Source organism: Narcine bancroftii, chromosome 1 (assembly GCF_036971445.1).
Source record: "Narcine bancroftii isolate sNarBan1 chromosome 1, sNarBan1.hap1, whole genome shotgun sequence".
Classification (NCBI taxonomy): Eukaryota; Metazoa; Chordata; class Chondrichthyes; order Torpediniformes; family Narcinidae; genus Narcine; species Narcine bancroftii.
In genome coordinates, this window is record NC_091469.1 from 159,847,762 (window position 1) to 159,860,222 (window position 12,461).

General features: G+C 41.7%; 2 long non-coding RNA genes across 2 annotated transcripts in view; one reads left to right on the forward strand and one right to left on the reverse strand.

Moving 5' to 3' along the window:
- Positions 1–12,461, reverse strand: part of LOC138746200 (uncharacterized) — a 47,769-nt gene that overhangs the window by 30,843 nt on the left and 4,465 nt on the right. The window lies entirely within an intron of this gene.
- The window catches only part of LOC138746231 (uncharacterized), a 30,591-nt gene that overhangs the window by 12,100 nt on the left and 6,030 nt on the right, over positions 1–12,461 (forward strand). Inside the window, exon 2 of the long non-coding RNA XR_011346817.1 lies at positions 6,105–6,207. This is a non-coding gene — a long non-coding RNA (uncharacterized lncRNA). The remainder of the gene's footprint in view (positions 1–6,104; positions 6,208–12,461) is intronic.

The following is a 12,461-nucleotide window of genomic DNA, read 5'->3' on the forward strand; positions in this document are numbered from 1 at the left end:
GGCCGGGGCAAAGGTCTGCAGTTGGTGCGTCAGGACATTGGATATGCAGGCACTCGGGGAGAGTGTCAAAATTTCAGGGGCATCAAAAACACAGGTGGTCAGACAGCTGGGTGAAGGTCCACGGTAATAGCGTCAGGACCTTCGGTGGTTGGGCAGCCTGCGCAAGGATCCTTGGTCATGGTGTCAGGAGCTCACATGGGAAGGCGGTCTGGTGCCCATATGGCAGGGTGGTTGGGATGACGGGAGCTCGGATGGGCGAGCAGTCATGACGATCAGAGCTTGGATGGTCAGGTGGTCGAAGCCAAAAGAAGGGTGGGGGGTCAACTTTTACTATCACACAGTATCATGTGTCTATACGGTAGTTTGGTCATTGGTGACTATGCTCAATGGAGCCTGTATCTCCCCTGTTGTAGGTATAACCACCCTGAGCCCCTCCAACCTGTATCTCCCCTGTTGTAGGTATAACCACCCTGAGCCCCTCCAACCTGTATCTCCCCTGTGGTAGGCATAACCACCCTGAGCCCCTCCAGCCTGTATCTCCCCTGTTGTAGGTATAACCGCCCTGAGCTCCTCCAACCTGTATCTCCCCTGTTGTAGGTATAACCACCCTGAGCCCATCCAACCTGTATCTCCCCTGTTGTAGGTATAACCACCCTGAGCCCCTCCAGTCTGTATCTCCCCTGTTGTAGGTATAAACACCCTGAGCCCCTCCAGCCTGTATCTCCCCTGTTGTAGGTATAACCGCCCTGAGCTCCTCCAGCCTGTATCTACCCTGTTGTAGGTATAACCGCCCTGATTCCCTCCACATGTATCTCCCCTGTTGTCAGTATAACGAAACTTGGGAGGACGAAACTCAGTATTGGTGCTACATGGAGCTCAACATTGTTAAATTTCAAACTGTGGGCACAATGAACCTGACAGTGAGAGGTGAGCAAAGACCCCACCTGCTGCAGTGCGTCACAGTCTTCACTCCTCCCACAACTAATCATATTGTTTTCATAACTTACACGCGAAATAAAGCAGGATAATTGTACATGGTCATTCACAACCCAAGTTTGCACATGCTTGAGTTGAGACCCCCAACATTTAGTCCTTCCAAACAAAGCAACACTTCACTTGTGAATCTGCAGGGGTCATCTACTGCATCTGGTGCTGCCGTTTGTGGTTTCCTCTACGTAGGCGAGACTGGATGCCGACCGTTGAGCACCTTCACTGCCACAGCAAGGAGCTCCCAGTGACAAATCATTTCAATTCCCCTCCCGCCTCCCCCCTCCCCTGCGCCAACATGTCTGTCCCTGGCCTCGTGCACTACCAGACTGAGGTGACCTACAAATTGGAGAAACAACCCCTCATATTCCTTCTGGGCCCACTCCAACCAGACGGCATTAATTTATGCACCCATGGTTTTGAAAGAAAGGAGAAGAAAGGCTGCACGGAGAACCATTGGTAAATTTAAGCATAGAACCCCACAGTGACAAGATGACCTTTTTAGTAGATTCTGGGGCAGCCCGGTCTAGTATTTTACAACCACCCGAGGGTGTTAAGATAGAGGGGACAGTGATGATTTCGGGAGTAGGAGGAAGAGATTTTACGGTCCCTGTATTAAGGGATGTAAGAATACAAAAGATAGTAACGGAGGACATTCTACTAGTTCCCCAAGCTGGAGTTTGTTTGTTAGGACGAGATTTACAGGACCAATTGGCTATTGGCACCAGACCACAGGAATCAGGTATCGGGGTTCAATTGTATGTATTAACCGAGGAGGATCGGGAACTAATAAATCCTGGCGTATGGGCAAAAAGAAGCAATAGAGGAGTGTTAGATATTCCTCCCCTGCAAGTTACTCTAAAAGATCCTGAGCAAGTAATTAGACAAAAGCAGTATCCAATTCCGATGGCTGGCCGAAAGGGGCTGCAGCCAGTAATTGACCAGTTGGTGAAAGATGGTATATCCGAACCTTGTATGTCACCTTTTAATACCCCTACCCCCTGAGGCGAACGACCAGTACATATCCAAATATTTAAAGGGACTTTCTGTCTCTCTGTACAAATTAAAACGGAAGAGTTTATTAGCTCAAAACCCACCCCTGGAGCATCCAATTCATTTTATTAAATCTGGTGATTGGGTATATGTAAAAGCATGGCAAGATCACCAACTAAAACCTGTCTGGGTCGGCCCCTATTGTGTACTTTTGATTACAGACACTGCAGTGCGAACGAAAGAAAAGGGGTGGACTCACATAGAACGAATTAAACAAGCTGCTGATCCACGGACTAAAGACATTGATAATGTTAGAAACAGAAGTACCTTCACAGAAATTGCTCGAGACAAAAATTGAGAACAAAGAACATTTATTATACAACAATGCAAAGTTGGGTGCTTCCCCTTACCTTGGGCATACACACACACACTGGGGCTCACCCAACTTTTATACAGTTGATTTAAGTATAGAAGTACCCTCCCCCTTACATTCTTCTGCCTCCTGGATGAGTTTGGCATTAGGCAATCCTGTCTGCCTACGTGCTGTTTCTGTGAACTTGGAGGACCAGGGGCTATCCTGTCGGTGTCCCATCATGTCATTGTCCTTATTCACACCTTCACGACTCTCAGGGGGGCTACAACCTGCAGAACTTGCTAATTCTATCTAGGGCTAGAAGACCCTTATCTTATTCAGACTAACTTTACTTCCTACATTCTATTATCTATTATCTATCCTTATCCTATTCATACCGGCTTTATTTATTACACATATATCCATACTAGTTTTCTTCATCTCTCATATTTTCATATTAGTTTTACTCATCTCTCACAATAATCTACCCTCCACCGGGCGTGCAGTCCTTCATCCTTCTGATCTGAAAGTTACACTACGCCGGGAAAAAGTGCTGTAATGTTTTTACCATTTGCTGTTTTGTTTACTTGCTGGTTCCCAATTTTTGGGAAATGTATTAAGAGGTGACAATTATTTACCTTTAGAATGCAGACAGGGCGCAGGAATAGAGTATAGTCATAGTGGGGTATGGGTTAATATAGGATCCCCACATGGACCAGGGGAACAGAACGGCTCTAGGGGAGTAGACTTGGTTTGTATTCCGACCTCTACAGATATTAAAAAGAGGAGTTTTAAAGAGATAGCACAAAGAAGATGGTGGGACAATGACAGACAGAATGTTAGTCAGGATTGTGAGTGAATACATATGCTAATGTTCACAGACAGGCTGCAACTCACAGGTTCAGTGATACTTATGCTAATGTTCGCAAACAAGCTGCAACTCACAGGTTCAGTGACAAGAAACAACTTGGTCTCCTGTATATCATCCTTTGGGTCACACAGACGTTCGGAATGTTAAGAACCACCTCTGTAAGGGGAGTTCCAGTTGTAAACGACGTAAGCTGCTCCAGAACACCACAGCTGCTTGGCATTTAAATCGTTTAATCACACTCCAGCCTTGGAGATCATCACCGAACAGACAGTGATGGCCCTGAATTTATGGGCTGAAGAAAGACGACAGATACGAGCCACAGTTCAACAAAACCGCCTGGCTCTCGATTACTCGTTGGCTGCTGAAGGCAGCGTTTGTGAAAGACTGGTTAATGACAATGCTCACAACGGTCAGGCGGTTAAAGACACTTCTTCAGGAGTTCGAAAATCTTCCCATGCCCAGGCTCAGACTTGGCAACCTTGGTGGGATGGACTAGACTTTTTATTGGTAACTGGAGTCTGATACTCACAGCCCTTATAGCAGCTGGACTCGCTATTCTGGCCATTATGGTGCTCCCCTGCCTAAAGACTTGTGTGCAGTATTTAATTCAACGGACTCCTCGTCAGATCACGAGAACCCAAAGGATGAGTTTCCCTAATTCTGTCTGATGATGCTGAGACTGCAGTTCGTTTACTGACCCGCTGGGAAAAAGACCAAGTTTACAAGTAATACATTCCAGTTGAGAAGTCACGAAGTGGAGCTAAAAGAAAAGTAAGGAGTGTGAGAGATGAGTAAAACTAATATGAAAATATGAGAGATGAAGAAAACTAGTATGGATATATGTGTAATGAATAAAGCCAGTATGAATAAGATAAGGAGAGATAATAGATAATAGAATGTAGGAAGGTAAAGTTAGTCTGAATAAGATAAGGGTCTTCTAGCCTTAGACAGAATTAGCAAGTTCTGCATATAAGAAGTTAGTCAGCCCTGAGAGTCGTGAAGGTGTGAATAAGGACAATGACATGATGGGACACCGACAGGATACCCCCTGGTCCTCCAAGTTCACAGAAACAGCACGTAGGCAGACAGGATTGCCTAATGCCAAACTCATCCAGGAGGCAGAAGAATGTAAGGGGGAGGGTACTTCTATACTGAAATCAACTGTATAAAAGTTGGGTGAGCCCCAGTGTATGTGTGTATTCCCAGGGTAAGGGGAAGCACCCAACTTTACATTGTTGTATAATAAATGTTCTTTGATCTCAATTTTTGTCTCGAGCAATTTCTGTGAAGGTACTTCTGTTTCTCACAGTATCTTCCATTTTCTCCCCATTTATACAATAGTCTGCTCATTTATTTTTTCATGACTGGGCATTTTCTAACATCTCTGCCCATTCTCCTCTGTCCAAGTCCTTCTGCAGCCTCCCTGCTTCCCCAACACTGCCAGCTCCTCCACCGACCTTCGTATCATCTGCAAAGTTGGCCACAAAGCCATGACCTGCAAACAAAGCTCCCGGCAAGGAATGCACCAAAGTTCACGTTAATTCTCACCTGTACTGAGATGTAGAGATAGATGTTCTTTTACAGGCTGGCCTGTTAGATATCTCATACATAGTACAATGAATAAGATATAGTACAGAAAATCAGCCTATCAATTCTGCCCCACCATTCAATCATGAGCTGATCCATTCTCCTATTCAGCCCCACTGCCCGGCCTCCTCCCCACTGCCCGGCCTTCTCCACACTGCCTGACCTTCTCCCCACTGCCAGGCTTTCTCCCCACTGCCCGGCCTTCTCCCCATAACCTTTAATACCCGGGCGAATCAAGAACCTGTCAATCTCTGCCTTAAATGCACCCAATTATGTTCAAAAGCAGAATTGTGTTTAAAAACATACAGGATGTGGAAGTTAATTTCAACTGTGAAATTGTTTTAAGAGGAAGTCAGAAGAGAGACAGGGTATTTCAGGAATGAATTGAGAAAGCACTTGGAACATCGAAGCCCGAACCCCTAGAAGGAACAAAGGGACATGTTGCTGCAGCAATTAACGTTTTTCACACAAGCTACAAGAGCAGAAGTAGGCCAATCGGCCCATCGGGGCTGCTCTGCCATTTAATCATGAGCTGATCCTTATCACTCAGCCCCACTCCCCAACCTTCTTCCCGTAACCCTTGATGCCCTGACTAATCACTTTAAATAAACCCAATGACTTTGCTTCCACCATCGCCTGTGGCAACAAGTTCCACAGACTCGCGACCCTCTGTCTAAAGACATTTCTCCACATCTCGGTTTTAAACTGTGACGTTGAGGCCTCTTGTCCTAGACTCCCCAGGATGGGAAACACCCTTTGCACATCTACTCTGTTCAGGCCTTTCCACATTGAAAATGTCTATGAATCCCCGCTCCTCCTTCTGTACTCCAACGAGTGCCGTCCAAGAGCTGACAAATGCTCCTCATTTGCTAACTCTATTATTCCTGGTATCATTCCAGTAAGTCTGCTCTGAAACCTCTCCAATGCCAGCACATCCTTTCTCAAATAAGGTACCCAAAACTGTACACAGGACAGGTAGTCCCCGACTCACAACTCTCCCCACAAACGTGCAAATTTTTATAAATATATACACATAAAAAGAACATAACATTTACATGGTTTATGTTGTATTTTACAAACTATAACAGGGTTACAAGAACCAAGATGTGAGTAATTACCTTGTTAGTCAACGTTCCGGATACTGAGGTTGGGCGCGGCCATCTTGATTCCTGTGCAAATATGCGAGCCTTCAGAAGGTGCATGCGCTGTGGGGTTCGCGTATTGGAGTTCGGTTGGTGCATGTGGGAGAGTTAAGGATGCGATTTGAATATTGTCAAGGTGATTAACTCTCTCGCATGTGCTCACTGAACTCAGATACATGAACCCACCGAAGGCTCGTGAATGGACCAACTGGAGATTCGCACATGGGTACAGGAATTGAGATGGTGCCCCCAGACCCAGGACTCCGTCTAACAAGGTAAGAATGGGAAGAATGTGGAAAATCTGCAAGGTTGATCGACAGATTGAGGAAGCTTTAAGTTATTATCATCAAATATACAATGAGAGAAAGATTTGATTAAAAACTTTGCTTTAAGGCTTCAGTTCTCCACACAGGTGGGCAAAATTCCAACTGACGTCCATTCCGAGATACGGCTGATCCTTCGGTCCCTATTACGGTCATAAGTTAGGGAGTAGCTGAGTGTATGACTGTACACTTCATGGAATTCTCCACAATTCAATTTCAAGACACCTCAGGCTGCAGGAAACAAGACGTGGGAGTAAAATGCAAAGTATTGGGTGGAACTCTCAGCATCTGTGGAGGGAAACAGAGCTCAGAAATTCAAATTCCAGTTTATCATCAATTGGACAAGTACAACCCGTCGAAACAGCATTCTCCAGCCCTCGGTGTAAAAACATGCAAGTTTGACTCCTGACATAATACACGTACAGACAAACGGTTCTCGTTCAGTACGTAGATACATAAACAAATATACATTTTTAATTTTAATTTCATTTAGACATACAGCATGGTAACAGGCCATTTCATCCCACGTGTCCATGCCACCAATTTACACCTAATTAACCCACACACCCAATATGTTTTGAACGGTGGGAGGAAACCAGATCCCACAGGGAAAACCCATGTAGAAACTGGGAGAACGTACAAACTCCTTACAGAACTCTGATCCCAATCACTGCAACAGTGTTACACTAATCACAACAGCAACCGTGTCATATATATTGTTAAATAAACAGTAGATTCTTGGAGGGTCAGTGTGAGCAGTTTGTTTGGTCGTTCAGCGTTCTCACTGCCCGTGGGAAGAAGCTGTTCCTCAGCCGGGTGGTGCCGGCTCTGATCCTCCTGGATCTCTTCCCCAACAGGAGCAGCTGAAAGATGCTGTGTGCAGGGTGAAGGGGTCCTCAATGATTTTACACGCCTCCTTCAGACAACGATCCTGGTAGAACAGGTTGAAGATGGGGAGGGAGACTCCAGTGATCCTCTCGACCACTCTTATGGTCCTATGGACTGATCTCCGATCCACTTCTCTGCATCAACCGCTCCACACTGTGTCTATACCCAAATGAAGCCTCATAAACCTCTATTTTCATTTAATCCATGTGCCTGTCTAAAATGTCCATATTGTACTAGCCTCCGTCACCACCCCGGCAATGCATACCAGGCACCCGCCACGCTCTGTGTAAAAACGTACCCCTGATGTTCAGCCAGAGATATTCAGCCAGAGGTCGCCAATTTGACCTGGCAGTCAACATTCAGGGTATCCTGCACAAGGACCCCAAGTCCCTTTGTACTTCCGAGGTTTGAATTTTCTCCCCATCCAAATAATATTCTGACTGTTTATTTCCTCAAACAAAATGCACAACCATACATTTCTCAACATTATATCACATCTACCATTTCTTTGCTCATTCTCCTAAGCTGTCCAAGTCTCTCTGCAAGCTTTCGATTTCTTCTACATTTCATACTCTACCACTTGGTGTCATCTGCAAACTTTACCACAAAACCATTTAATCCACAGTCTAAATCATCAATATACATTGTCAAAAGAAGCAGTCCCAACACAGACCCTTACGGGACTCCACTAGTAACAGGCAACCAACCAGCACAGGTTCCCGTTATTCCCACCCTTTGCTTCCTGCCTATCAGCCAATGCTCTACCCAATCTATTATTTATCCGGTAATTCCATGGACTCTCATCTTACTAAGCAGCCTCTTATGTGGCACCTGTTCGGAGGCCTTTTGAAATTCCAAATACACAACTTCTACATCCTCTCCTTTGTCCATCCTCCTTGAGATTTCCTCAAAATATTCCATTGGGTTGGTTAGGCAGGATCGTCCCTTCATGAAACCATGCTGGCTTGGACCTACCTTGCCATGCACCTCAAAATATTCCATAACTTCAACCTTGAGGATTGATTCCAATATCTTTCCAACTGCCGAAGTCAGACTAATAGGCCTAGAATTTCCTTTTTTCTGCCTCCCTCCTTTCTTCAACGGCGGAACTAATTTGTGACCTTCCAGTCTTCGGGAACAATGCCGAGCCGATTGATTTTTGGAAAATTAATTCCAATGCCTCTACAATCTCCAAGGCCATGGATGCACCTCATCCAGTCCCTGAGACTTATCTACCTTTAGACGATTCATCTTATGAGGCACCATCTCTCTTGTAACCCTGACTGTTCTAAATTCTATTCCTGAAGACCTTTGAATATCAGGTATATTGCTACTGTCCTCCACTTTTTCAGTCAACTTGGGCCAGTTCCTCTCTCATCCCACTGTAATTCCCTTTGTTCCACTGAAATATTGACACACCTGATATCATTTTTTCCCTTTCAGATTGGAAGCTGAACTCCATCATGTTGAGATCTCTACTTCCTAATGGCTCCACAACCTTTAATCCCCTAATCACCTCAGGTTCGTTACACATCACCCAATCCAAAACTGCCGATCCTCTGGTGGGCTGATCGACTGGCTGTTCCAAAAAGCTATCCTTTAGACATTCTAGAAACTCTTTATCCCTAGATCCTGCACCTTCCTGACCTTCCCAATCTCCTTTCAGATTAAAATCTCCCATAGTTACCTTGACCTTCTCCTTCCGACCTGCTTTTTCTAATTCCAGCTGCAGCTCACAGTCCATGTCCCGACTGGAGTTTGGGGACCTGTACGTTACAGTTAGTCCATGTCCCGACTGGAGTTTGGGGGCCTGTACATTACAGTTCCTCCACGTCCCGACTGGAGATTGGGGGCCTGTCTATTACAGCTAATCCACATCCCGGCTGGAGTTTGGGGGGCCTGTACATTATAGCTAGTAAGGACTTTTCACCCTTGCCATTTCTTATTTCAACCCATAACAATTCCACAATTTTTGTCCCTATGTCCTTTTTTTCAAGTGATTTAATAGCATTATTTCCAACCCCCTCTACTTACCTGCCTATCTTTCCTTTTTTTTTTCATGAAACCATATCTATTTATTTATTTGTATAGATGAATGCTTGTCCTACATATGTTTTGTTTGCCTGTATGTCTGAGTCTTTTGTACCCAGAAAATGATATTTTGTCACGTTGAACTTGTACAATTAGATGACAATAAACTTTGATACAGAGAAAACTTTCCTTCCAATCCCAAACATTTTTTTTAATTTTTTTTATTTTTCACACCATAAATCACATTAGCCATGATATACACTTTTTCTTTTTCACACATATACAGTGACTTTTTCTCCCCCCCCCTCCCTCCTCCCAAGCCACCCCCCCAACCCCCCCTCTCATCCATTTTAGGTATACAATCTAGGTTGCATTAAACCAGTCAGACAATGTTGTCATTCAACAAAAATACACCAGAAATTCTACTGAGTCCATTCTTTTCTTTCCTTCTCGTTCCATCAACTTAGGTAATGTTTGTCCCCGGTAGGTTTTCGCTATTGTATTTAATGTAAGGCTCCCATATTTGTTCGAATATTTCAATATTATTTCTTAAACTATATGTTATTTTTTCTAATGGAATACATTTATTCATTTCTATATACCATTGTTGTATTTTCAAATTATCTTCCAATTTCCAGGTTGACATAATACATTTTTTTCCTACGGCTAGAGCTATCTTAACAAATCTTTTTTGTGCACCATCCAAATCAATTCCAAATTCTTTGTTTTTTATGTTACTTAGGAGGAAGATCTCTGGATTTTTTGGTATATTGTTTTCTGTAATTTTATTTAATATTTGGTTTAGATCTTCCCAAAATTTTTCTACTTTCTCACATGTCCAGATTGCATGAATTGTTGTTCCCATTTCTTTTTTACATCGAAAACATCTATCAGATACTGTTGGGTCCCTATTATTTAACTTTTGAGGTGTAATGTATAGTCTGTGTAACCAATTATATTGTATCATACGTAGCCTCGTATTTATTGTATTTCTCATCGATCCAGAACATAATTTCTCCCATGTTTCCTTTTTTATCTTTATATTTAAATCTTGTTCCCATTTTTGTTTAGTTTTACCATTTGTTTCCTCATTCTCCTTTTCTTGCAGTTTAATATACATATTTGTTATAAATCTTTTGATTAACATTGTATCTGTAATCACATATTCAAGGTTACTTCCCTCTGGTAAACTCAAATTGCTTCCTAATTTATCCTTCAAGTAGGATCTCAGTTGGTAATATGCCAGCGCTGTATCTCCAGTTATATTGTACTTATCTCTCATTTGTTCAAAGGATAAGAATCTACTTCCTGAAAAACAATTTTCTATTCTTTTAATCCCTTTTTTTCCCATTCTCTAAAGGAAAGGTTATCTATTGTAAAAGGGAGTAGCTTATTTTGCGTCAATATTAGTTTTGGTAATTGATCATTTGTTTTATTTCTTTCTACATGAATCTTCTTCCAAATATTGAGGAGATGATGTAATACTGGAGAAGTTCTATGTTGTACCAATTTTTCATCCCATTTATATAATATGTGTTCAGGTATCTTTTCCCCTATTTTATCTAATTCTAATCTCGTCCAGTCTGGTTTTTCCCTTGTTTGATAAAAGTCTAATAGGTATCTTAATTGTGCAGCTCTATAATAATTTTTAAAGTTTGGCAATTGTAAGCCTCCTTGTTTATACCATTCTGTTAATTTATCTGGTGCTATCCTCGGTTTCCCCCCTCTCCATAAAAATTTCCTTATTATTTTCTTTAACTCTTTGAAGAATTTTTCTGTCAGTTGTATTGGCAATGCCTGAAATAAGTATAATATCCTTGGAAAAATGTTCATTTTAATACAGTTTATCCTTCCTATCAGTGTTAGTGGTAGATCTTTCCAATGCTCTCAATCGTCCTGTAATTTTTTCATTAGTGGATTATAATTGAGTTTATATAATTGGCCTAGATTTTTGTTTATTTGTACACCTAGGTATCTTATTGCCTGCATTTGCCATCTGAATGGAGATTCCTTCTTAAATTTTGAGAAATCCGCATTATTCATAGGCATTGCTTCACTTTTATTTACGTTTATCTTGTAACCCGACACTTCTCCATATTCCTTCAGTTTCTTATATAATTCTTTTATTGATAGTTCTGGTTCTGTTAAGTACACTATAACATCATCCACAAATAGACTGATTTTATATTCCCTGTCTTTTATTTTTATTCCTTTTATATTATTATCTATTCTTATCAATTCTGCTAGTGGTTCTATAGCTAGCGCAAACAATAAAGGTGATAGTGGGCATCCCTGCCGCGTTGACCTGCTTAAGTTAAATTGCTTTGATACATGTCCATTTACTGTCACTTTCGCTAACGGTCCCTTATATAATGCTTTAATCCAATTAATATACTTCTCTGGTAAACTGAATTTTTGCAATACTTTGAACAAATAATTCCATTCTACTCTGTCGAAGGCCTTCTCTGCGTCTAAAGCAACTGCTACTGTTGGTGCTTTATTCCCTTCTACTGCATGAATTAAGTTAATAAATTTACAAATATTGTCTGTTGTGCGTCTTTTTTTGATAAATCCAGTTTGGTCTAAATTTACCATTTTCGGTACCTGCTCTGCTAATCTGTTTGCTAATAGTTTAGCTATTATCTTATAATCTGTGTTTAGCAAAGATATTGGTCTATATGACGCTGGTAAGAGTGGATCCTTCCCTTGCTTTAGTATTACTGTAATTATTGCTGTTTTACATGAATCTGGTAAGCTTTGTGTTTCATCAATCTGGTTGATTACATCCAGGAGGGGTGGAATTAATAAGTCTTTAAATGTTTTGTAGAATTCTATTGGAAGTCCATCCTCTCCTGGTGTCTTATTATTTGGTAATTTTTTTATTATCTCTTGTATTTCTACTGTTCCAAATGGTTCTGTTAATTTATTTTGTTCCTCTATTTGTAGTTTTGGTAGTTCAATTTTAGTCAAAAATTCATCTATTTTCCCTTCTTTCCCTTCGTTTTCAGTTCGGTATAATTGTTCATAGAATTCTCTAAAGTTTTCCTTAATTTCTTTTGGATTATATGTAATTTGTTTGTCTTTTTTCCTTGATGCCAATACCATTTTCTTAGCTTGTTCTGTCTTAAGCTGCCATGCTAGGATTTTGTGCGTTTTTTCCCCTAGTTCATAATATTTCTGTTTTGTCTTCATTATATTCTTCTCTACCTTGTAATGTTCCAATTTTATTGGAATGTTTCATATTTTATTTTTTTATCCGCCAATTCTCTTCTTTTAGTTGTATCTTC